Below are 24,274 nucleotides of genomic sequence, written 5' to 3'. Positions count from 1 at the left end.
TCAAAAAGTAGCTTTTTAATTTTCCTTGTTGTTTTTCTGCATCTGTTTCATTTATTTCTGCACTTACATTTTTATTGCCATCTTGCTGCTTGTTTTGGTTTATTTTGCTTTATAATTTTTTTTTTTTAAGAAAGAGGTAAAAGTACCTGTAATTTTGATAATTTCTTGACATGGTAAAATAATTTTACGTTACAATCCAAAGGTGGTAGGGTGAGGAGGAGGGGCAGTGGAACAATCCAACAAACAAAAAAGAAATTGAGAGACACATGGTAGGAGGAGGGAAGGGTTTTAGCTGGAAGGGGTCTGGAGAGTGGGTAGGGGCACAACTAAAATGCAATTGCTTTGTTACTCAGTACTCTTCATGGGAAAACAGCATCCTAACTCTTTATCTACATCATACTGGGAGTAAAAAAATGATGCATCCAGGTGGAAATATAATTGGGGGTTGGAAGACGAGACAAGGAAAGAATAAAAGTCAGAAATAGACACTGAGATAGTCACCAGCAGATTGACAGCAGATATTGACTCTCCAGTAGTGGTAGAAAAAAAAACTGGGGGCGTTATGGGTTAGTACAAAAGCTGTAACAAGTGATATCTCCGGAAGATTTGAGATATAGAGGCAACTTTTCTATGGTTTTGACTTGCCTGACAGATTTCTATATACACACAATATGTACATGCCCGTGTGGGCATTTACACGTATGCACACAAGTGACTGCTTTCCCTAGAAGTAAAATTCCAGAAAGAAAGCCCAGAAGGAGCAGCAACAACGGCAGCAGCTGACCTTCACAGCTGCAGACACCCCCCACTCCAATTTACCAGGGCAGGGGGGTGCAGGTAACAGGTAACAGAGTAGGAAGGCATGTACGTGCATGACTATGTGTAGGTGTATTACGGATATATGTGTATGTAAAAATCCTAGCTATAAGAACATCTGCAGGAGCTAGGGATTTGGCTGAAGGTCCAAGGTGTTTTTTTGTCATGATCAGATTCAGGTTCAAAGTGGAATGCATATAGATGCGAAACCCTAAGTCATCATCAGGGCAACTGTGGCAGGCAGGATCCAACGTCCCACAGCAGCCAGAGACACTAATCTTTCCTCAGGAAGAGAGGAGTTGATCCACTTGACTCCAATTTCTAAAAAATACCTAGCCTTTTCTTCTAGTTCCCTCAGTTCCTAACCAACTAACCATCAAAAGGAAGAAAACACGAAGCCCAAGATATTAGCTTGTCTCCCCCAAAGGAAGGAAAAGTGGAAGAGAGAAAGCATATGTATTCTTGTTCTAACATATTGCGCACACAAACCTGGAGTTCTCCAGAAATTAGGACAGGTTTATTGATTTTATTTTATTATGAGGTATTAGGGAAGGAAATAGAAGACCTGTAAAAAAGAGGTAAGTCTGTCACAGAACTACATGACAGTTTCATTAAACTCTAACTAAAAACACAGAGAAGTGTGATTACTATTTCCAGCCAGTTTCCCCATCACCGTAGTCATGTAACAAACTAAGGTGATGTGGGTCTTGAGCCAGACTCACAGAGTCCCCTGGCCTTGGCCTCTGTACAGTGTTTCTGCATTTGATCTTTTTCATCTTTTTCCAGATCATGTCATGTAGAAGGACATATTTATTCTTTAGCTCTGATATGATGAGCTAAAAGCTGTTATGTTCTTTCTCATCAATACCTGTCAGGGTGCAGGACAGTCCTCCACATGGGGATATTTAGCTATTTTGGAAACCGATTTGGCTTTTGTAACATAATATCTAGAAATCTGATCCAGATGAGATGCAGCTCTCAACATTCTTAGTTCTGCAATTGTCTTCTCCTACATGGACACCCCAAAGTTGTTCCCATCTTCTAACATAGGAATTAGGAGTTGTACCCACATTTTTATGGTGCTGCATTTCAGGATCAGCAGCCAGATCTCAGGTTTCACTGTCTCAAAACTCTCCACTAACTCCTGGTTGCTTTTTAGCATCACATTGGGCATCACAAATACCGTGGTTCCTTGAAAGGCCTCTTCACACTCACCCAATCTTCTCTTCTTGGAAGTGGGATCTTGCAGTCCATTGTGGCTATTGGTGAGAAGAATAGTCAGGGGCCAGCAGACTCATGTCTGAGTGGATCTGAGTTAGGTTATATATGTTTAGGATTGGTCCTTTCAAAAAACTGTCAAGTTCTGGGCTTCCCTGGTGGCGCAGTGGTTGAGAATCTGCCTGCCAATGCAGGGGACACGGGTTCGAGCCCTGGTCTGGGAAGATCCCACATGCCACGGAGCAACTGGGCCCGTGAGCCACAACTACTGAACCTGTGCGTCTGGAGCTTGTGCTCCGCAACAAGAGAGGCCACGATAGTGACAGGCCCGTGCACCACGATGAAGAGTGGCCTCCGCTCTCCACAACTAGAGAAAGCCCTAGCACAGAAATGAAGACCCAACACAGCCAAAAAGAAAGAAAGAAAGAAAGAAAATTTAAAAAAAAAACCTGTCAAGTTCTAACAACTTTTTGAGAAAATGTTTTCCACCAAGTCTTCTGCCTCAGTTGTGATCTGCTCTCTGACAGAATCAACCTTTGAATGGTGGGTAGCGTCAGAGGAACTAGAGGAATCTCAGCGCTCCCTGGAGGTGGCTGCCCTTGCTCGGCTCACACACAGCTTGCTGATTCCCACCCCCAGTTCCTTCCTCCCACTTGCTCTCCTGCTGCCTGCTGCCTGATCACACTCTATAATTATCTTAATTACTCCCTTTACATGTATCAGTGTTCCAATTTTTACTTCAACCATCAAATAGAAAACTTGAGAAGGAAATTGAATTTGCCCACATATTTGCCATTTCCATGTTCTTTCTTCCTTCCTTATGTTCTAAGTTTCCTTCTTTTAGAGAACCTCTTTTAGCTATTCATTTAGGGCAGGTGTGCTGGCAACAAATTCTCTATTTTCCATCATTTCAGAATGTCATTATACTCCCTGTCACTCCTAACATTTTTAAGCAATGGCTTTTTTTCTTCATTTCCGATGTTCCAAATTTCTGTTATCATTTCCCCTTTGTATTAGTTTCCTAGGACTGCAATAACAAAGTACCATAAACTTGGTGGTTGGCCTACAAAAACAGAAATTTACTGTTTCACAGTTCTAGTTGCTAGATGTCCAAGATCAAGTTGTTGGTAGGGTTTGTTCCTTCTGAGGTCTGTAAGGAAACATCTGTTCCATGCCTCTCTGGGTCTTCACATTGTCTTCCCTCTATCCTTGTCTTTGTGTCCAAAATTCTTCTTTGTATAAGGACACCAGTCACATTGGATTACAGCCCACCCCAATGACCACATTTTCACTTGATTCTCTCCGTAATAAATCTGGGGGCTTCTATATATCGCTTTTTGGGAGGCGGGGACACATCAACCCATAGCATCCTCTTTTTGAAGAAATTCCTTTAAGTAATTTTTTTAGAGCAGTTCTGCTGCAATGAGTTATTTTAGTTTTGTTTCATCTGAGAAAGCTCTTATTTCACCTTTCCTTAAATAATATTTGCCCTGAATACTGAAACTGTGTTTAAAGCTTTTTTCTTTCAGCACTTAGCACTGTGGTACCCTTACTCTCTGGAGTCCATGGTATCTAGTGAGAAATCTGCAGTCATTGAAATTATTGTTCCCTACAGACAATGTTTTTTGTTGTTTTCTGTTTGTTTGTTTTCTCTAAGAATTTTTTAAAGACTTTTTTCTTTATCTTTCATTTTCAGTAGTGTCTGGTCATGGAGTCCTTTGTATTTACCCTATTTGGGATTCACTAAGCTTCTTCAACTGGTAAGTTTATATCTTGGCACCAAGTTTGGGAAGTTTCTGTTTGTGATTTTTTTCAAAAATTTTTCCACACTTTGCTCTATCTCCTCTCCTGATACTCCAAATACACAAATAATATAAATATTTTGTTACATGACATAAGACTCCTGTCATTAATTTTTTTTCCCCTCTGTTGTTCAGATTGGATAATGTATCTTTATCTTCAATTTCACTGACTATTTCCTCTGTTATCTCTATTCTACCAATTAGTCCCTGTATATAGTGAGGTTTTTTGTTTTTTTGTTTTTTCCCAAGTAACGTGTATCTTATATTGCTTTGCTGAAACAAATTTTCCTTTTGGTTTCAAATATCTTTTAAATTGTTTTCTGGAGCTTTGTGAAATTAATAGTTTCTTTCAAGTCTTTGTCAAATAATTCCAATCATGGGTGTGTCTTCATTTTTTTTTTTTCCATATGAAATGAGATTTTCCTGGTTCTTCAAATTCCAAGGATTTCTGAATTTTACCCTAGACATATTAAATGTTATACAATGAGACTCTGGGTCTTGATTAAATCCTGTGGCGAACGTTGATAGCCTTCCATGGGCTACTGTTTTAAAGTCAATTCTGATTCCAACCCTTTTTGCACTATTCAGAACTGTTCCATGTGTGCACCAGTCAACATCCAGACCTGGGTGATGGTCTCTCTGTTCAATTCTCAAAGTGTTTGGTGCACTGAATGGGATCAGATGCACACATGTGGAGTTTGAAGATGAGCTCAGAAAGTCATAAATAGCTTAGTGTATCTCCTTCCTAAGCACTTTCCTCTCCACAATGTCCCTTGTACTTCCTGGTTTCTTTGGGTTCGTCTCTGGAACTCTATTCAGAAATCTGGTGTGTTATATACTCTGCCTTGCTGGGCACTCCCAAAGCTGCTCCTGCATGCAGAGCCAAGCAAAACAAGGACAGAGAAAAAAACCAACCAAACAAACAAACAAACAAATGGATTTCCACCCATTCTTTTGGAAATACAGTTCCATAGAAGGAAAAAGAAGGCTCCTCTCCATTAGAATTTTGGCTCCTTCAGGCTTTTATTGCTGCCAGCTGCTGCTCTCACAGTGGGATTGCTTAAGGGCTAGAGCAAAGGAGAATGAAAGAAAGAAAACAAAAGTGATAAAATTATATACTCTCTCTGAGTGTTAGGGGTTCCTTTTCACACTCCTTGAGCCAAACTAGAGGCTTTCTCTTTGAGCTCTCTCTGTTTGTGCCCCAGTGGCATATTCTGGTGCTTAAGTTTCAAACCATGAGATATCAGAAGAGAAAAGAATAGTAGATTCACTGCAGCTTTGATAGTATTTTGGATTCTAATCTTCTCCTCTATACTGCCTGTTCTACTTGCTTATGAGGGTTCTCAGTATTCATTAGGACACATAGTGTGTATATACATCTTATCCAGAACCTGAACCCCAAATATATATTTTTAGTGTAGTTTTATTTTACTAACACCAAAAAGGGAAATACATGGACAGAATAGTACTGACCAATTTCACTTCTTCAACACTGATATATAAAATCCTACATAAGATAGCTTCCTGAGTCCATTGCTTTGTAACATTTCAAGAAGAAAAGCAAAGCAAAGCAATTCTGTATGTCATGTGTATATTATATATTAAACATACACAATAAAAGAATAGTAAGAAATATGGAAATGATATTCACCAGTTTCAGGAATTTGATTAACTCTGGGGAATGAGAAAGAGGAAAAGAATAGTATGTGGACTTATAGTCTATGTCTGCAAGTTTTTTTTTTCTAAAAGAAAAATAAAATCATCTACAGGTAATATAATGTGTGTTTAATCATAATAATGAACTGATAGGTATATGTAATATTTATTTCTGCTGTTTTTTCTATGTTTGAAACATCACAATGAAAAATTAAAATATTAGAAATCTTATAAAAACAATTATTTTAATCAGCACACAAAGTGACACTTATGAGCAGAAGCAATTTGGAAATAATATTCTTATACTGTTAACTGTAGTAACAATAATTCTGCAGGGGGATAATAGCAATATGGACAAAGCGATTAAAATTAAACCCTTGCTAACAGTTTTAAGTCATATTTGTAATATTATGTGATGATAGAATTTCGTATAAAAGACATCATTTGTAACACAAAAGTGACAACAACATATATCTCCAAATACAAACGATAAACCATTTGGAGCACATATATTTGAGCTGAAACTAGTGGGCTGGTGGATTAGATAAGAGAAGCAACACAGTGAATTAACACATTTCAAATCTAAGTGTATGTGTACTTATTAAAGGAAAATGTACATTTGCTATTAGCATAGCAACAAGTTTGAGTACCTCTAATTGAGTTAGGAATTATTATTCTTACAAGACTCAAAAAGTCAAGTTATTTGGTAAAGTGGAAGTGATATTGTCATTTGAAAAGTGATACTGTCATTCAAAATTTCAATAGTAAACATATATTATAAAAGGAATATAGATTTTACAAAATACACTCCAGTGTGGTATATTTATTTGCCGATTATTTTCATTTGTTTGATTTTGTCCTACTCTAAACTTACACATCCAAAACTGAAAAAGATTTAATCATTCCCATTGTCATGACGTTTTGCAACCTTGTTTTACTGAGGACAGCACAGGAATTTCTTAAGGCCTGACTTATCTGGTATACACTGAATCATCTAAATCCTTTTCAATCTTTCCTTTTAAGAAACAAAAAAGTAAGGAAAAATAGCTATTACTAATTTGGTCCTTTATTTATCTAAACTATGTAATTATTATTTCGCTAATATTATTTTTCTCCTATTTCACAGCATTCGGGTAGCAGAGTCATCTGAACATAATTAATACACAATACGATGTGTAGAATAAATAAATTAATAAAGAATTATAAATACTTGGAAATTATTATTATTCTCATACTTTTTAGACTAATTTATATAAATCAGTAATCGTATAAAACTACTTTAGTTTAAAATAATTGAGACTATTTCAAAGTACAGTATATGAGATGTCTCCCTCATTTTCCAAAATAGACATTTGTAAAGTGAATCTATGCCCTGGATTTAATTTTTCTTTTTTTAGTTATCAACAATCTAGCTGAGATTAAAAGTTATCAGCATACTGAAAACCATGTAATTGAAAGAATATTATCTCTTGGCTTTACTCTGAGTCTGAGAGAAGAACATAGCTACTAGAATAATGCGATAGTAAAGAGCCTTGATAAGGTCTAGTAACCCAACCATTGAAATGCACCATGGACAGGTATCGTGTGCTTTATTTCCCTCTAGTGGATAAGTAAATGAATAAATACAAGGAAAAAAGTCAGTTGTGCTTTGATGTGCTTGCTTAAAAGCCATTTATAATATTGAGATGTCTCATGTAGAGTACTTACAGAACTGCACTGTAAAATTTGCAAACAGAAAATACATATGTGCTTATTATCAAGTAAGTGTGCTGAATCAGTAAAATGAATCGCTAGAAAATCTGCAATCAGTATCATTTTTCTGTATTCTGAAAGTCAGTGCTCTTGAGGCAGAAACAATGAGATAAAGTGATGCTTTTCCTCTTTCAAGTTAATATAGGAAAGTTACAGAACAAACATTAAGAAAAGGAAAATTTAAATGTCATTTTTATTTGCTTTTGAGAGAATTAATTTTTGTAGAAAATTAGTATGTACATCGCTAGCAATTATTTTTGATAAGACCAACTCTAAAATCATTTGCATCACTTGAACAGATGGTCCTAATGGCCCTGGGCAGAAAAATCATTAAAAAAGTAACATATATACTTTTTAAAAGACAGATCATATGCTAAACATTTAGATAAAATATTTAATTCCCAGGCCAATATCATAAGTGATGTACCATTTTCACTTTCACCATTTTACAGATAGTACCTGAAGGAGACTGGTAAAATGTTGCTTCTAAGGTGACAGGAAATGGTAGAGCAAGGATTTAAACCCAAGTAGGCTGGCTCCAGAATTTATAGTCTGTTAAGAAAGCCTCAAGGCATGTTATCTGGTAGAAGAATCTGGTATAATTTTAAATATTTACCATACCAAATGGATACTTGAATAATCTGGATTTATTTTTAGCATAAAATGCTAACAGAAATTGTTATTGAATTAGGGTTTCATAGTACACTATTTTATTCAACTGTATAATAAGATACAAAATAGAAGAAAAATGTGTTTTTAAAATTTCTAATAAAATAATTGTTAAATATACATTTTCTCAGCAATTTTAGGATATCAGTGATATAATTTGTAAAGAGTACTTTCATAAATTTTAGGCTAAGTTACATACTTTATTGTTTGAAACGTTCTGGAGAAGGTTGACACAAAATGATGAAATAGAGAAGAAAAGTGAGAGCTATTCTCAAAGATAAAATTACTTTTAACATTTGAATTAAGTATAGAAAATCAAGAGAACTAAATATTCTAATTTTTCAATAGTCAGTATAAAATACCTTGTAAAATCAACTGGTGAAAACATATATTGAAATTGTTTTTTAGGATATTTTTCTATAAATGGGTTAAATATGAATCAATTACTTTAATTTTAACAGTCCCATTATCTCAAGGACAATGTTTTCCATTTATTGAAGATACATTTAATTTTTTAGAAAATTAAATTAACAATGAGGAAAAATAATTTTCTCCACAAGAGATATAAAAATACCAGTAAGTTCCCGTGCTTTATTCATATATTTGGGTAACATTTTTTGAGGAGAGATTACCAGAAATATTTAGCAATTGAAGCTTCATTGGATAAAAATTTATTATTTGTGGAAGACAACAAATGGTGGTCAATTTAATCGGTTTCCTATAACTTGCAATTTCAAAGAACACTTTCATAGGTTAAATATTTCTATTATAATCACTTCTCTGCACACTGGAAACCAACCCTGATCCTAGAAATTCCATAAAATGAAATTCAACAGAAGGTAAATTTGTTTTGGCTGCCAACCACAAACTTTTAGTTGCTGAAATGAAAGCAGTAAAAGGCAAAACTGAAGCAAACCAAGTAAAAAGTCTTCACCTGATCACAAGTTTTACCTGATACATTTAGAAAAACAATTGCACCTTTCCTTTTGGCTTGCACTGTCATCATACATTATCTTATTAGTTTTAATCAGATAATGAAAGGAATTAAGACAATTATTTTAGGCTTTCTTTCTAATCACTGCTTATATTCATGACTTGCTTCATTACTAATGTTGAGGTAAACATAGAAATGACTAGAAAAATAGTGTTTGTGACAGAAAAATAGACTTTATATATGACAAGGATTGCTTTTGTTATCAATATAATTCTTAATACTTGTATTTATTGATATATGACCTTACTTTTGAGGACCATGTATATCTTACACAGTAGACTAGAATTCAGGTGCCTCATTTAGTTGTCTCAGCCAAAAGGTAGCCCTAAACCAACAATTTATCTGTCAATTGATAGTGATGGCCAACATCTGTGCTGAGATAGATTTCTAATGTCTGTACATATTGGAAGATTTGTGTATGTTTCATTTTACTATATTCACAATATTCATTGGAATTTTTCTGACTATGGTTAGGAATAATTATCAAAATATATTTATGTATCTGGAAAACTATCAGAAACTGCCACTAACTTAATATAAATAGATAAAGAAAAACACTTTTATAAACAATTCCATATTTTCCTCATTTATTTTCAAAGAAAAGTCCAAGAAATGCCTAAGAAAGAGATATTATGTTGTAACAAATTGATATTCTCTATCTCTTTAAAATAAAACCAAAAAATGAACTTCTAAAAATATTCTAATTTAAATATAATTTAGAATAGAGCAATTTGAAATTAAAAGGTATAGAAGTAAAAAAATAAAGTCAAAAGGAAGAGAAGTAAAAAATCATTGTCAATAGTTTGGTTAATTATGCTGTAGTTTGATAAAGAATTTTATAATTTTTAGGAGTAATTAAATACATTGTTTATTCAGCATAATAAAAATTATCATACTTGCATGAAGACATGTCCTAGATTTATGTAAAGTGGTAAATATAAGCCAGCAATTATAAATATTTGTGAATAAATTTAGCAGAACAACAGAAACATTAAAACTTACTTCATCAATGTTGAACTTAAGCATCTAAAATTGCTCGAATAATATAAGTGTGGAAACATGAGCTTTTAACATTTTTCACTGAGGGCTAAAGAGCTTATTTTGTCAGAAATATTGTGGGTAGATCATAAAGGGGCCAAGTGTGGAAGTTTGGATTTTCTAAAGATGGCAACCACCACATTTCCAGAATTTTACCACTCCTGAGTCATTAGGGGTTGATAATATCTTCTTCCCTTGAAACTGGGCAGAACTTTCTAACTAGGTCAACCAAGAAAGTGCGGCAGAAATGATTCCATGCGATTCTGAAGCAATGTCACAAAAATGATATGTCCTTCAGCCTTCCTGTGATTGTAACCAAGCCACCCGATTTTGCAGAAACCCAAGTAGTGTGCAGAGACACCTTGGAGAACAGTGGAAGTGCCCTGCTGAACATCGTGCCCATAGCAGGCAGCACATGGCGGCCATGCCAATGATCAATCCTGAAAGTGAGTTCTCTGGTACCCAGGTGAGGCATACAGTTGAAGTTTTGAGAGAGATGAGCAGTTTCCACCAGACCCATGTTTAAATTAATGAATAAGTTTTTCAGAACTAACTTATTAAAGTAGTTTATTTTTTTAAGGAATATTTCTGACTTGTGTAATGAAACCTCCCAAGTGGCCTTGTTAATGTTTCTTTACTAAATGAATGGTTGTCTCTTATTTTTTAATGTAAAAATTTTCATTTGAGTTTCTTAAGACTTAGGCCGTGTGTGATAGACTTTTATTGTTTTGTTTCTGTCCCCTGGCCCCCCAACAAAGGTTTTGGTAAAGATCCAGTGAGATGGTTGAGCTCCCATGATGCTTCCTCCATTTCTTAACTTATTAAAATTTGTCTTACATAAAAGTGAAAACTAGGGCTTCCCTGGTGGCACAGTGGTTGAGAATCTGACTGCCAGTGCAGGGAACACGGGTTCAAGCCCTGGTCTGGGGAGATCCCACATGCCGCGGAGCAGCTAAGCCTGTGCGCCACAACTACTGAGCCTGAGCTCTAGAGCCCATGAGCCACAACTACTGAAGCCTGCGCGCCTATAGCCTGTGCTCCGCAACAAGAGAGGCCACTGCAAGGAGAAGCCTGCACACCGCAATGAAGAGTAGCCCTCGCTCACTGCAACTAGAGAAAGCCCACCCACAGCAACGAAGACCCAACACAGCCAAAAATAAATAAATTAATTAATTTTTTAAAAAAGTGAAAACTAGTCATTTCAGGGAACTGCTTAATATATGATTGGTTGTAGGAATAATCCATTTCTCTTGGGTCATTCTCATTCTCTTATCTATTCTAATTTTTCCAGATACCCAGAAGCTACAGCTGGTGGCTTGACTGCACACCTTGTAATAGTTTAGTCATATGTGTTCTTGCACTGTGGTAATCTGTTGGAACATAGAAATAAATATTGGAAACTATTTTCACTCAAACTCTCTGTCTCTGTGTCTCTCAAACTCTCTGTCTCTGTCTCTGTGTCTCTCTGTCTGTCTCTCTCTGACTTCTCTCTCTCTCTCCAATCAAGACCCTTAGCAAACCCAGAGGTAATCTTAAGGCTTGCTTGTCCACATAAACAGATAAAGCTAGTCTGAAGTAATTAAAGCACTGTTTTAACTTCATTTAGTACTATCTATCTACTTATATTTTAAGACAAATAACGTGACAGATACCTTGAAAAGTACTTTATATACTTATACTATTTAATATAAAACATATGCATCAATTCCAAATATCAGAATAATAAAACCAGTAATTATGAATATGCACAAAATCACTAACTTCAAGTAACCCTCCTACCCAACTTCTTAAGATACTCCTGCAATTGAATTTTTGCTTCTGGGACCACATGTTAGAATATCAAAATGTTATAACAAGGGTCCCTCAAGATCTGTGTAGCTGAATTGAATAAGCATAAGAAATTCATACAGCATTTGTATCAGCATAAAGCATCTGGAACCTTTGCTAATCTGAGTTCTACCAGACTCCACTGGGGGTCACTCATCTCTACTCAGGCTTTTCTTGATAAGATTTAAAATGATAACTTGAGCTGCCAACCATCCAGAAATCATATTACAATTCAAAAATTAAGAATATGTGATTATAATAATAGGAAGCTTCAGAAAACATGCAATTGAATTTAGCACTCAGGTGAAGAATATAAATGATTGTCCTTTATTATCTTAAATGGGTATATTTGGCTCACATTAGATTATTAATTCTACCTTAATAGATAAAAATTACATTAAATCTGGAACTTATTCATTTATCCAACCAATAGTTGTTAAGAAGCTAATGTGTGTCAGGTATTTAGGGAATGTAAAATTGAAATTAGTTTAAAAATGTATAAATAAATACATTAAAACAGAAAAAGATCCTTGCTTTCACATGTTACATTCCAGTGGAGGGTGAGAATAGTGATAAAGTTTAAAGTAAAAACTGTAGAATGTATGTTGGATGGTGTGAAATGACATTTTTGGTTTCTGCATTCTCCCCCCTTTTTTTTTCTTCTCTTTCTATGTTTTAAGTTTTTTAGAATTTTTTTTTAAATTTAGAAGTCACTTTGCAGTTATTTTTTGGTGGTCACCCTAGTGGTTGTTCAGCATGTATATCTCCATTTTCCCTGCCAGATATTTTTAAATTTAAATATTATAATTTTCAGTTCTAAAATTTGCATTCAGTTCTCTTTTGTTTTTTGTATTCCTCTGCTGAAATTTCTTGTCTTTTCATTCTTCATTGTGTATTTTCTTTTTTTACCTCATTAAGCATAAATATAGTAGCTGCTTTCTGATAATTTCAACATCAAGTCATCTTGTATTGGCCTCTGTTGATATTATTTTTCCTTCAGAATGGGTCATTTTTTTTTTTCTTGTATGTCTATTGATTTTAGGTTGTAACACTGACATTGTCAATATTATGTCATGGAGAATCAACATTCTGATATATTCTTGTGAAGATTGTCGCATTTTTATTTAAGCAAGCCATTAACCTGGTTATATTCAAACTGTTTTCAAGGCAAAATCTGTTTTACGTTGGTGGTGATGGTGCAGGGGCAACTCATTAATCCTTTTATACTCAGTGCTTTGAGTCTGTCTGCACATGCTTGGCTTGTGGTCAGCCAGAGACAGGTAAAGTTAATATACAGAATTTGGGACTACCATAGTTTAGGTTTTTTGTTTGTTGTTTGTTTTTGATCAGTAACCCCTCTCACTCTTCATGGGCCAAGGTGTCCCTAAAATTTTCTCCCACTCTTTTCAGGCCAGAAAGATGATGGACTTTTTCCCTCTTGGGTCATTAGCCACCATTAGTCACTCAGCAAACCTTTCCCCCGAGATTAAACTGCCATCCAAAATGTGTCTACTTTGTTTTGTTCTCCAAATCCCTCCGGTAGTTTTTGCTTGTGTGTGTCCAGGGTTTATATTTATGAGAAAATAATTTTGTTAAAATTTTACAAAGCCATCCTAGCAGCAGAAACAGTACTTGACATTTGGCAGACTTTTTCTTTTAAGAAAGAGTAAAATGAAAAGCCCTGGAATAATCCTGGTCATTTCCATGTTACTGCAGTATCACTGAACCTCTGACAGTACATGGAAAATTATTTTGTGCACAAAGAGAAAAAACATCTCTCGAGCAGACATAATTCTACAACTTGTTCTTTTGAAGTTTTAATGAGGAAATTATCCTGCACTTATAAGAGAAAGTGACTTTCCGATCTAGGTATACATAGAGACCTGTTTTGGGGCTTTTAGTTAATCCTGGAGAGTAAATCAATGTGAATACAGTCTTGATCTCATTATGTAGAGGGGAGTCAGAAAATTGATTTAACTTTTTTCTTTGCCTACTTTGACTATCATAGCCATTTCAATGATTACTAACTATGCTAATAAAAAAAACATACTATAAAAATCACTCCTCAATTTCTTCCCCCCAAAGGAAAATATGTATTGCATGTTCTAAGACAAATTATTCCCTATTTCAACAAAACTCAGTAAACATTATTACAATAGTGTCATTTCAACTGTGAATTCTTAGTCCTGCTTCCCTGCTAGCTATTGTATCTGCTCAGTAAGAATTCTGTTATGAAACAAAACTGTTGCGTACTGTGCAAGATGGAAATATGCAAAGGGTAAATGAAAATTACTGTTCTGTTTAATGCATTTTTAATACTCTGTTACTAATTCCAGTGCTCTAACTAGAAAAGCAAATTGCAACAAGTCCTTAACAACTACAGTCTGGGGTGCAGTTAGTAGGGAGGAAAAGCTGACTGGTGAAAAACTCTGATGAAAAGCAATAATCAATTTATACCTGAAACCATCAGACAGGTTTCATAATTGAGCTGCCACTGTAATTTGTTTTGCAACACCAGATAACTAATGCATATAGCATCTCCCCCATACAGATGCAATAGACACAAATAATCTTAAGAACATAGAAGATAATTATGTGGAAAAATTAACATAATTAAGAAGTGATGAATTTTGAGTGTTTATTGCTTTTGTTCATTGTATAATATATTTAATTGCAGGTTTATATAATTTTTTTGTAAATAATGACTGTATTTAAGAAGCAACTCATAAAATTTCTTTGATTTAACAATTGGCTCTTGCAAGGTGGTATGAGCTGGCTCCAGCAAACCACTCCATCCCTCTCAAACCACGCCATTCCCTACTCAGCAGTGCTTCCTCCCTTTCTGGCTGGCCGTCTCGGTAGTTCCTTGTGAAGGTGACATTGTGTTTTCATGAACCTTCTGCATCAGAATCACCTGGTGAGCATAGCCACATTCAACCAATACTGGTTGAACAGACTGGTTTTGACATTTGACAGAATAGTTTCCTAATTCCAGATCTACATGTTTTGGGAAAATGCTCAATGACGTCATCTGAAAATGAGGGACACTATGACCATTCTATGAAATAATGCCTGTAAGGGGGTGGGCACAAGAGAAGTGCTTAATAAACAGAAGTTTTCTGTGCCCCTTCACTCCTTGCTGGGACAAACTCTCTGATCATGGTACCCTTTTACTGGCCATGGCAGTGCCTCATCCAGGCATTCCTGCTTCAGAATCTTTCCTCCTACCTTCTGAAGTCCAAATGCCAATGTCTGTCATTCCTTGTTAGGACAGAGAAATTATCTTAGCCAGCCTCCACTTAACCATCTCTTCGCCAGCACTCGGAAGAGTACTGATGCCTATGGACCTGGCCGATTCCTGTTCAGTGCTGTGGCTGGACTCACATTTATCTCCTCACTGGGTTGTGGGCACACCAAGAGTTAATCAGGTGTGTCACCAAAACGTTCATGCCACTGTTACTTGTAGCTGTGTGATTCATTAAAAATTAGGTTAACTGATAGTTCAAGAGGAGAAAAAAAGGCCAAATGCTTTGGAAACACTTGAGTTTTAAAAGTGGAATTAGGTATGGATGAGAAAACAGTGAAGAACTGAGGAAAACATACAAATCTCTAAAGATCCTGCTCTCGGATTTGTTCAAAAACCTGTCACTTCACTTTAAAGAAACTGAAATTAGTAGTGGTAGAAAGTGCATTATGGTGAAAAGGCCTAGTTCCTACAACCAACAACCAACAACCAACCAATGGACGAGTATATGTTTATGTTTTAAGTTTAAATAAATTATTAAAATTGTGCTTGTATACTTCATTTTTTATAATTCTCTTCTTTAACTGATTTTTTTCCATTAACCAACCCACTACATGTTCCAGTTGAATAGTTAAGAGAGTAGATATGTACCAGAGCAGGCAATTAACAAACAATAATAACAATAAATGAATGAATAAATAAACAAATAAATAAAATTTAAAAATTAACTTGCCTAGTTGAGGTAGCCACATATTAAGTGCTTAATATTCACATGTGGCCACTGGTGGAAACGTCTTCGACAGTGCAGGTTTCAGTCCTAAGAGAGGCCTATATGTATAACTTGTGAGTTTTTACTTATTGAACTTGGGAAAAACATGTTTTCACTAAAGGCATATGAATTAACTTATTTTTACTGTGGCAAAACACATATAACATTCACCAGTAAAGAGTGAAAATTCACCATTTTAGCCAATTTAAAAATGCCATTCAGTGGCATTTGGTACATTCTTTTTTTTTTTTTTTAATGCTAGAAAAGTAACCAAAATTTTTCATGATAGAGAATTATAAGAATAAATTATTAAACATCTGTTCCCTGCTTCCCTCTTTAGATGCTGGGTATTCAGTAACTGTTTGTGCAGCTAACTCTTAATCAAAAAAGTAATGAAAAATATATATCAACATAAAAATTCCTTCAAACATACTCTGCTCTATCAGCAAATTGCTCAGGTCAGGAAAATATTTTATTTTTACTTCAGAGGGTAAAATGCAATGTATAATATCATTTTTGATACTACTTGATATTTAGGGTTTTTTAGACATGTCAATTTTAGTTTCAGCGTTGTTGGCTGACATTCTCACTACCTGCTGCTGGTTCTGTTCTTGAATTGGTATCTCTGGGAGTTGTCTGTGTGTTCCCTCTGGATGGAAAATATGTCCATGCTTTGCAAAAAAATCAATTACCTCTTTTTTTTTTTTTTTATTCTCTCATTTATGTTGGCAGTTAGAATCTTATTTAAAAGTCTACAGTAAAATAGCTTAAAACTATCTTAACAAATAGTTATTGAGAACTTCTAAAATATATTTTATGGTTTTGGGAATGTAATCATTTTGCTTTGACCTGACATTAGACTGAGACTATTTTAAAATTCATATAGCACTATTTGTTTTATTTATAATCCACTGTCTTGATGAAATAGATATCCTACAAATTGGAGTGAAGCCTGAAGGTATAGTAAACCATAAAATATATTCCAGAATAGAAGTGTCAACTGCACTAATCAACAAGATAAATGAGCAAGCCTACAGGGGATGATTAAAATAAATTGTATTGAAATCCACTTGGGAAAAAGAGACTACACTTGTGTTCTATCTCTTCAGTTTTTGTCAGCTATGGGGAAGCCAAATCTTGAGAGCATTTTCCAGAAATTACATTTTAGAGACAAAGATGTTTTACTTATTGGACGATAAAACATTCCATAGAGCAGTGAATGATTGATGGAAAATGTAATCAACAAATGCTATTGAAGAAGCAAAGAAAACTGATCTTTTCAAAGGGGTTTTCTCCATCTATCCTCTGAGCAAAAGAGAATAACACTTGGGATTGAAAATTCAGCCATATTGCCATGTAAGAGTGGCAAAGTCATAAAGTGTGTATAAGTGCCTTAGTTTTTACTATTTATTTTCAAATCAAATAATTTCTATGGGAAGTAATATTTTTATTACTTAAAATTCTTTCCTTAAAGGGCTAGTTCTTGTGCATATGAAGTCTTTCATTGTATCAAGATTATGTTTTAACCACCTGTTTTACTATACAATTGTATCCACTCATTCTGTTTATACTTATGGAAACATTAGGACAATGAAAGTTATTAAACTGACAAATACCAGTTATCAGAGTGAATATTAAGAATATCAAAGAAACACATTTTTATTATCAGTGCTGAACCAATGAAGAATAAATTTTGAAGAGCTACTTTTAAAAAAATTCCCTAGAAATGTGAACCTGTGGGACCCAACTGTCCAGAGTGCAGCAGGTTTTCCTTTTGCTTTTACCAGGCAAAACCAAGTTTCATCATAAGGCACAGGTTCAGCTTTCCGTTTAGCTTATCTTACCATTAGATAGTTTTAGTGACTATACTGCTAGAGGGTTATAAGTAAATTGAACAAGAAAGTATAGAAAATTTCACATTTTTCATATCTCTTGAGTCATTCCCCCTTTTTACCCAGTTTTAATTGATCAGTTTTATCCTACTTTTCAAGACAAGACTTAGGATGAATTTGTAGGCTGAGCAATAACATTACTGACATTTTATTTACCTCATCACTTATAAGAATTTTTCCTACATTAAAAAATATTCTGCAATACCGTAGCCACCTGACATTAAGAAACTGTTAAAAAGTCTATCATGACATTTTGGAAATAATTTTAAATTAGTAGTTAAGAGTCAAAAAAGCAACCTCATAATTCAGTTTAATGAATTAAGGATATTCATAAAGAATATCCTGGGATAATACATGAACTACTTTATTGCCTTGCTCAATATTGGGATTAACAGGCAAATCTATTTGATTAACCATATGAAACTGCCATTTCTGTAAGTAAAAGCTGATTTATTATCAGTGTATTAGTTTTCTTTGCTGCATAAAAAATTACCACAAACTAATCAACTTAAAACCATACCCAATTATTATTCCATTATATATTCATTATTTATTATTCTGTTGATCAGCAGTTTGAGTTGGCTGAGCTGGATTCTGTGCTGAGGATCTTACAAGGTCAAATTCAAGGTTTCAGCCAGGCTAACTTCTCATCTTTTCAATATCATGCTGAAACTCCTAGCTAATGCTATATGACAAGAAAAAGCAATAAAAGATACACAGATTGGAAAAGAAGAGATAAAACTGTCTTTTTTTGCAGATAACATGATCATATATGCAGAAAATATGAGAAACAAAAATAATCCTGGAACTAATAAGAGATTAAAGCAAGGTTTCAGAATAAAAAATTAATATACAAAAGTCAATTGCTTTTCTATAGACCAAAAATGAATGAGGAATTTGAAATTAAAAACACAAAACCATTTACCTTAGCACCCCAAAAAAGAAATACTTATGCATAAATCTAACAAAATATACACAAAATCTTTATGAAGAAAACTACAAAACTCTGATGAATGAAATTAAAGAAGTAATAAATATAGTGATATTCTATATTCATGGATAGGAAGACTCAATATTATTAAGACGTCAGTTCTTCCCAACTCTGTAAATTATATGTGATCCTAATCAAAATCCCAGTAATTACTTTACGGGTATCAGGAAACTGATGGCAGGACAAAAGATGCAGAATAGCCAACACGTATTGAAAGAGAAGAACAAAGCTGGAGGTCCAACTTTGCCCAATTTCTAGGCTCACTACAAAGCTACAGTAATCAAAACAGTGTAGTATTGGCAAAAGAATAGATAAATAGATCAGTGTAATAGAATAAAGAGCCCATAAATACCCCCCTATAAATACCAGTCAACTAATCTTTGACAAAGGATCAAAGGCAATACAATAGAGCAAAGATAGTCCTTTCAACAAATGGTGCTAGAACAACTAGACATCCACATGCAAAAAAATGAGTGTAGACACACACTTCCTCAAAAGTAACTCAAAATGGATCAAAGCTCTAAATGTAAAATGCAAAACTATAAAAATCCTAGAATATAGCATAAGAGAAAAACTATATGACCTTGGATATGGTGATGCCTTTTTAGATACAACATCAAAGGTATGATCCATGAAAGGAATAAGTGATAATCTAGACTTAATCAAAATTAGAAACTTCTGCTTTGTGAAAGGTAATGTCAAAAGAAGGAGAAGATAAGCCATAGACTGGAAGAAAATATTTGAAAAAGACACATCTGATAAAGGACTCTTACCCAAAATATACCAAAAAACTCTTAAAACTGAAGAATAAGAAAACAAATGCCTAGATGAAAAATGGGCCAAAGACCTTCACAAACACCTCACCAAAGAAGATATATAGATGGCAAATAAGCATATGCAAAGATGCTCCACATTATATGTATCAGGGAAATAAAAATTAAACCAACTACCACTACACACTTATTGGATACCACTACAGATCTATTAGAATGGCCGAAATCCAAAGCACTGAAAACACCAAATGCTGGTAAGAATGTGGAGCAACAGAAACTCTCATTCATTTCTAGTAGGAGTGCTGAACAACATAGCAACTTTGGAAGACCATTTGGCAGTTTCTTACAAAACTAAACATACTTTTACCATACTGTCCAGCAATCACCCTTCTTGGTATTTACCCAAAGGAGCTGGAAACATATGTCCACACAAAAACCTGCACAAAGATATTCACAGCAGCCTTATTCAAAATTGCCAAAACTGAAAACACCAAGATGTCCTTCAGTAGGTGAATGGAGAAACTATGGTATGTCCAGAAAATGGCATATTTTTCAGTGTTAAAAAGAAATGAGCTATCAAGCCATGAAAAGACATGGTAGACCCTTAGATGCATATTACTAAGTGATAGTAATCACTTAGTAATAAGTGTGAAAAGACTATATATTGTATGATTCCAACTGTTTTGACATGATCAAAAGACAAAACTATGGAGACAATAAAAGATCAGTTGTTGCCAGGGTTGTAGTGGGAGAGAGATGAACAGGCAGAACACAACTGATTTTTAGGGAATTCAAAATACTCTCTGTGGTAGTCTAATGATGTATATGCTATTATTCAATTGTCCAAATCTATAAAATGTACAACACCAAGAGTGAATTGTTAGGTAAACTATAGACTTTGGGTGATTATGATGTGTCAGTGTAGGTTCATCCTTGTTAAAAAATGTACCACTCTGATAAGTGATGTTGATAATGGAGGGGGCTATGCATGTGTGGGGGCACGAGGTATATGGGAAATCTTTGTAACTTCCTCTCAATTTTGTTGTAAACCTAAAACCACTCTAAAAAAATAAAGTCTTTTAAAAATCAATGTACTTAAATCATCTTTTCATATTGGATGGGTTGTGATATTTTCCTATTTATAAGAAAATAGTTAATTTTATCTAAGTTGCCAAATTCATGTGTGTAGAGTTGTATATAGTATCCCGTCACTTCTTCTGTCACAAGGCTGCTTTCAAGGAGGATGTAACACTTCACATTTCTTCCAGTAATGTGAAAATTTTATCTGGGTTGGCCGAAAAGTTCATTCGGGTTTTTCTGTAAGAGCTTACCGAAAAATCTAAAAGAACTTTTTGGCCAACCCAATATAATTCAACACAATTCTCCTTCTAAATTTTTCTCACTTTGATGAATTTATATTTCAATTCCTTTCTGTTCTTGTTTGGAGTCATTGTTTGATGAGCATTCTGTCTTGGAAAACTTGTGGTGTACTCTAAATTCTTGCATATTCAGAAATATCTATCTTGCACACTAACAATGAAAAGATGTCTTCATTGGGTGTAGGATTGTTGAGTTATACTCATCAAATTTCTCTTAATAGGGTGTAGATAATATTCTAATGTCTTCTGCTTCAAGTGTTTCAGAATGTCTGGTGGTGATACTTTAATATCTTCTTCCTTCTTATTTACCTATTTCAGTTTTGGAAACATGATGTTTTCTTTTTACCTTAGAATTGCTTTTTTTCCAGGAACTCCATGAAACTTTCAAGCTTAGACATGAATCTTTCTCCAGATGAAAAGAATATTTTTCTATTAACTAAATTCCTTTTCTCATATATTACATTTTCATTTCTTAAACTTTTTCATTTCCATGTTAGTTCTCCTGTATTTTTCAGATAAGTTGCTAAGATTTTCTCACATATATTCCTTCTCTTTCAATTTTTTTTCTTATTTCAGCAAAATTCTCCCATTTGATATTCTAGTCTACTACTTCAGATCATTAACTGTAGTACAGTATTTAATGTACTAAATATTACTACTATTAAGTACTACTTAAAGGTAGCATCAATTTACTCATTAAATTGTTTTCCTAAGAAATCATGTTACCATCTGCTTCTGTACTGTAGCTCTACTTTACAGATTTTTGTGGCTGTTGTTGTCCATCTGATATCCCTTTATTGTGCTGCAAGGCCCTGTGAGAGGGCAGTTATTTATTTGTATGTTTGTTTAATTATTCATGTATTTATTTATACATTAAGGCTCGGGTCTTTATTATGGATCACTCTAGGTATCTTCAGTCCCGCAAGTGGAGAAAGGAAATCAGTCTCTCCCCACCGTGAGCCAACTGTGTAGAGTAAAAAGGCCTCCAGTCTCTGGCTGAAGTCTCTTGCAGTAAACTTCATTCTTCTCTAATCACTGTGCTCTCCAACACTCAGGTACAAGAGTGATTTAGCACATCCAATCTGCAAGTCTTGTCATGTGTGGTTCCAAGGGGAGCAAAGACAGTTATTTGTGATGGTCAAAGCAAAAATCATACCAGATATTGTCAGGAAGACCTTATTCAAGGCTACGGAAATAAGGATGAGAAACTAGAACACAGGATGAACTCAACTTCCCTGAAACAAAAGGTAGGGGAGTTTATAAGAGCTGGGGTGGAGATACTAAGCCATCTGTTTTCTCATTGGCTTTACCCAAAGGAAAAGTAAACTTTCTCATCTCTTCATGACAGGATGTAGTTTTACAAGTTTGAGAGAGGTGCCCACCTAAGACAGGTTCCTACCTTTCTACTGAGAATAGGAGATACAGACACTTTCTTATTTGATGATTACATTTCAAAGGGATGGTTCTGAGGTCCTTGAGAAAGTCCCAGGTCCTGGGTTGTAAAATGACAAGAAGCTTTTTAAAATGATTTAGTTATATATTTAAATATATATAATATAATATATATAATATATATATATATATATGGAGAGAGAGAGAGAGAAAATTTACAAGTTTTCTAAGTAAATACTCTAAGAAAAGGGAGGGGAGGGGCCCCTGTGGTTAGGCCATCTGAATTTTGTAAAGCCCTGGCAAGCGGAAGGTCAGGGGTCTAAAGGCAAGAAGAAGCCTGTCTAAAGTTCAGTCAAGCTGTGGGAAATGTTAAGGCTGTCTTTATCAGGACTGAATTCCCATCTAATATCAAACAAGCATCTGAGAAGAGGATAACGTTTGGAGCTAGTAAAAGAAAAGGTGGAAGACAGACTCACAGTGCCATTTGCTAAAACTCTTGAGCATTAACCCTCATTATCTTTGTTTTTTTTTAAGAAACCAAAGGAAATCTTTAGATTTTTATTAGGTGCTAAATATAAAAGATTCTTGAACTAAGACAAACATTTGTATTACCAGAGGACATAGATCTAAACTTAATGAAAGAGTAATCTTGCATGGTAAATTATTATACTAATTTACAATACTAACTATAAAATGTCACTATAGTCAACAAAGTATTTTAAATAATATATGCTATTCACCTGTATGCTTAGATGATAGAATTCTCACTTCCTATGACTGATTTAACATTTTGATTACAAACCAGTGGCTTAATTAAGGCCATATTTCAGTCCTGTTAATTTTCTAATAAAACAAATTGATTATATATGCTTACTAATGTCCTGTTCTTTATTCTCTTATAAGTGACCACCCTACTATGCATATAATTTTAATATTTAATCCAAGAAAAATGACATTCTTAGATCTATGCTATACTGTGCAATGATTAAATTATGCAAATATAACAAGACAGGAATCTTGTTACATGAAAAATGCTGACTCATTCAAAAATGCCAATGTCCAACTGTTAAGAACTTCCTCGGAGAAAAACTTTCATGTAAAATTAACTGTTCTAACAAGATTTGACATAAATGAAACCTGCAAATGAATGAATAATTTATAGGTACTATATTAATGTCAGAAGTTTCCTGGTTAGATTTGCTTATTCTAAATTGCCAAGATATGATCTTAAAGGAAAATTAATCTTCAATCCCCAAAGTTTCTGTTACCTCATCTATTTAATGATTGAATTTAACATATTTATTTGTTCACCCCCTTTTCACTTTATACTCTTAGTCAAACAATTTAATGAGGACACAATTCATTATTTTTGAAATCACTGGATTATTATTCTGTTAGACTAATTGAAATATTGGATAAAAATAGATGAAGAGTCATGAATGAGCAGGCTTGCTGAAAGTCAAATGGCTTTAACAGTGTATGAAGGGGTTACCTTTTGTGATAAAATCTTTAGTGATTCCACTAAAGAAGAAAATATGCATCCGTCTGTCACTTTGCTCTCTTAACATCTGTACCAAGAGAACAGACAATAGATGTCAATTAATAAAACATCCCATTCTTAAATCTTTTTAAATTGAAAGTTAATTTGCTCATTAAAGAACTTTTAGAACATATAGAAATGAAAAGGTAAATGATGACAATGTAACATTTTAGCAGTAAACTTGATAAAAATCAAGATGTAAAAAGGAGAGGGGGTAAATGTGAATTATAAGTTTAGAGTTAATGTGAGGTCTTATTTTATATAGTCTAGTTCTAAGTTGAAAAATGTGTATTATGTGTTTCTAAATGAAGACTAATCAACTGTCTTCGTGAAGAGAAATTTTTTAAATTGATGTAAAGAAATGTAATTGACAGACAGTTGGTACAACTTGCCACATTCCATGGGTATTTCTTTTTTTTTTTTCCCATGGGTATTTCTAATGGGGTATGGTTGTAGCCATTTCACAGGAGTGGAAAGTCTGGCAGCACCTCCTCATCAACTATGGTGGTAAAGGAGAGCAGT

At 34.3% G+C, this 24,274-nt stretch overlaps 1 pseudogene; it reads right to left on the bottom strand.

Moving 5' to 3' along the window:
* Nucleotides 1-1,463: 1,463 nt before the first annotated feature.
* LOC103006404 (proteasome activator complex subunit 3-like) overlaps nucleotides 1,464-24,274 on the bottom strand; it is a 39,857-nt pseudogene continuing 17,046 nt past the window's right edge.

Source organism: Balaenoptera acutorostrata, chromosome 3 (genome assembly GCF_949987535.1).
Source record: "Balaenoptera acutorostrata chromosome 3, mBalAcu1.1, whole genome shotgun sequence".
Taxonomy (NCBI): domain Eukaryota; kingdom Metazoa; phylum Chordata; class Mammalia; order Artiodactyla; family Balaenopteridae; genus Balaenoptera; species Balaenoptera acutorostrata.
The sequence above is the reverse complement of the archived record's forward strand: the minus strand, read 5'-3'. Positions and strand labels throughout refer to the sequence as shown.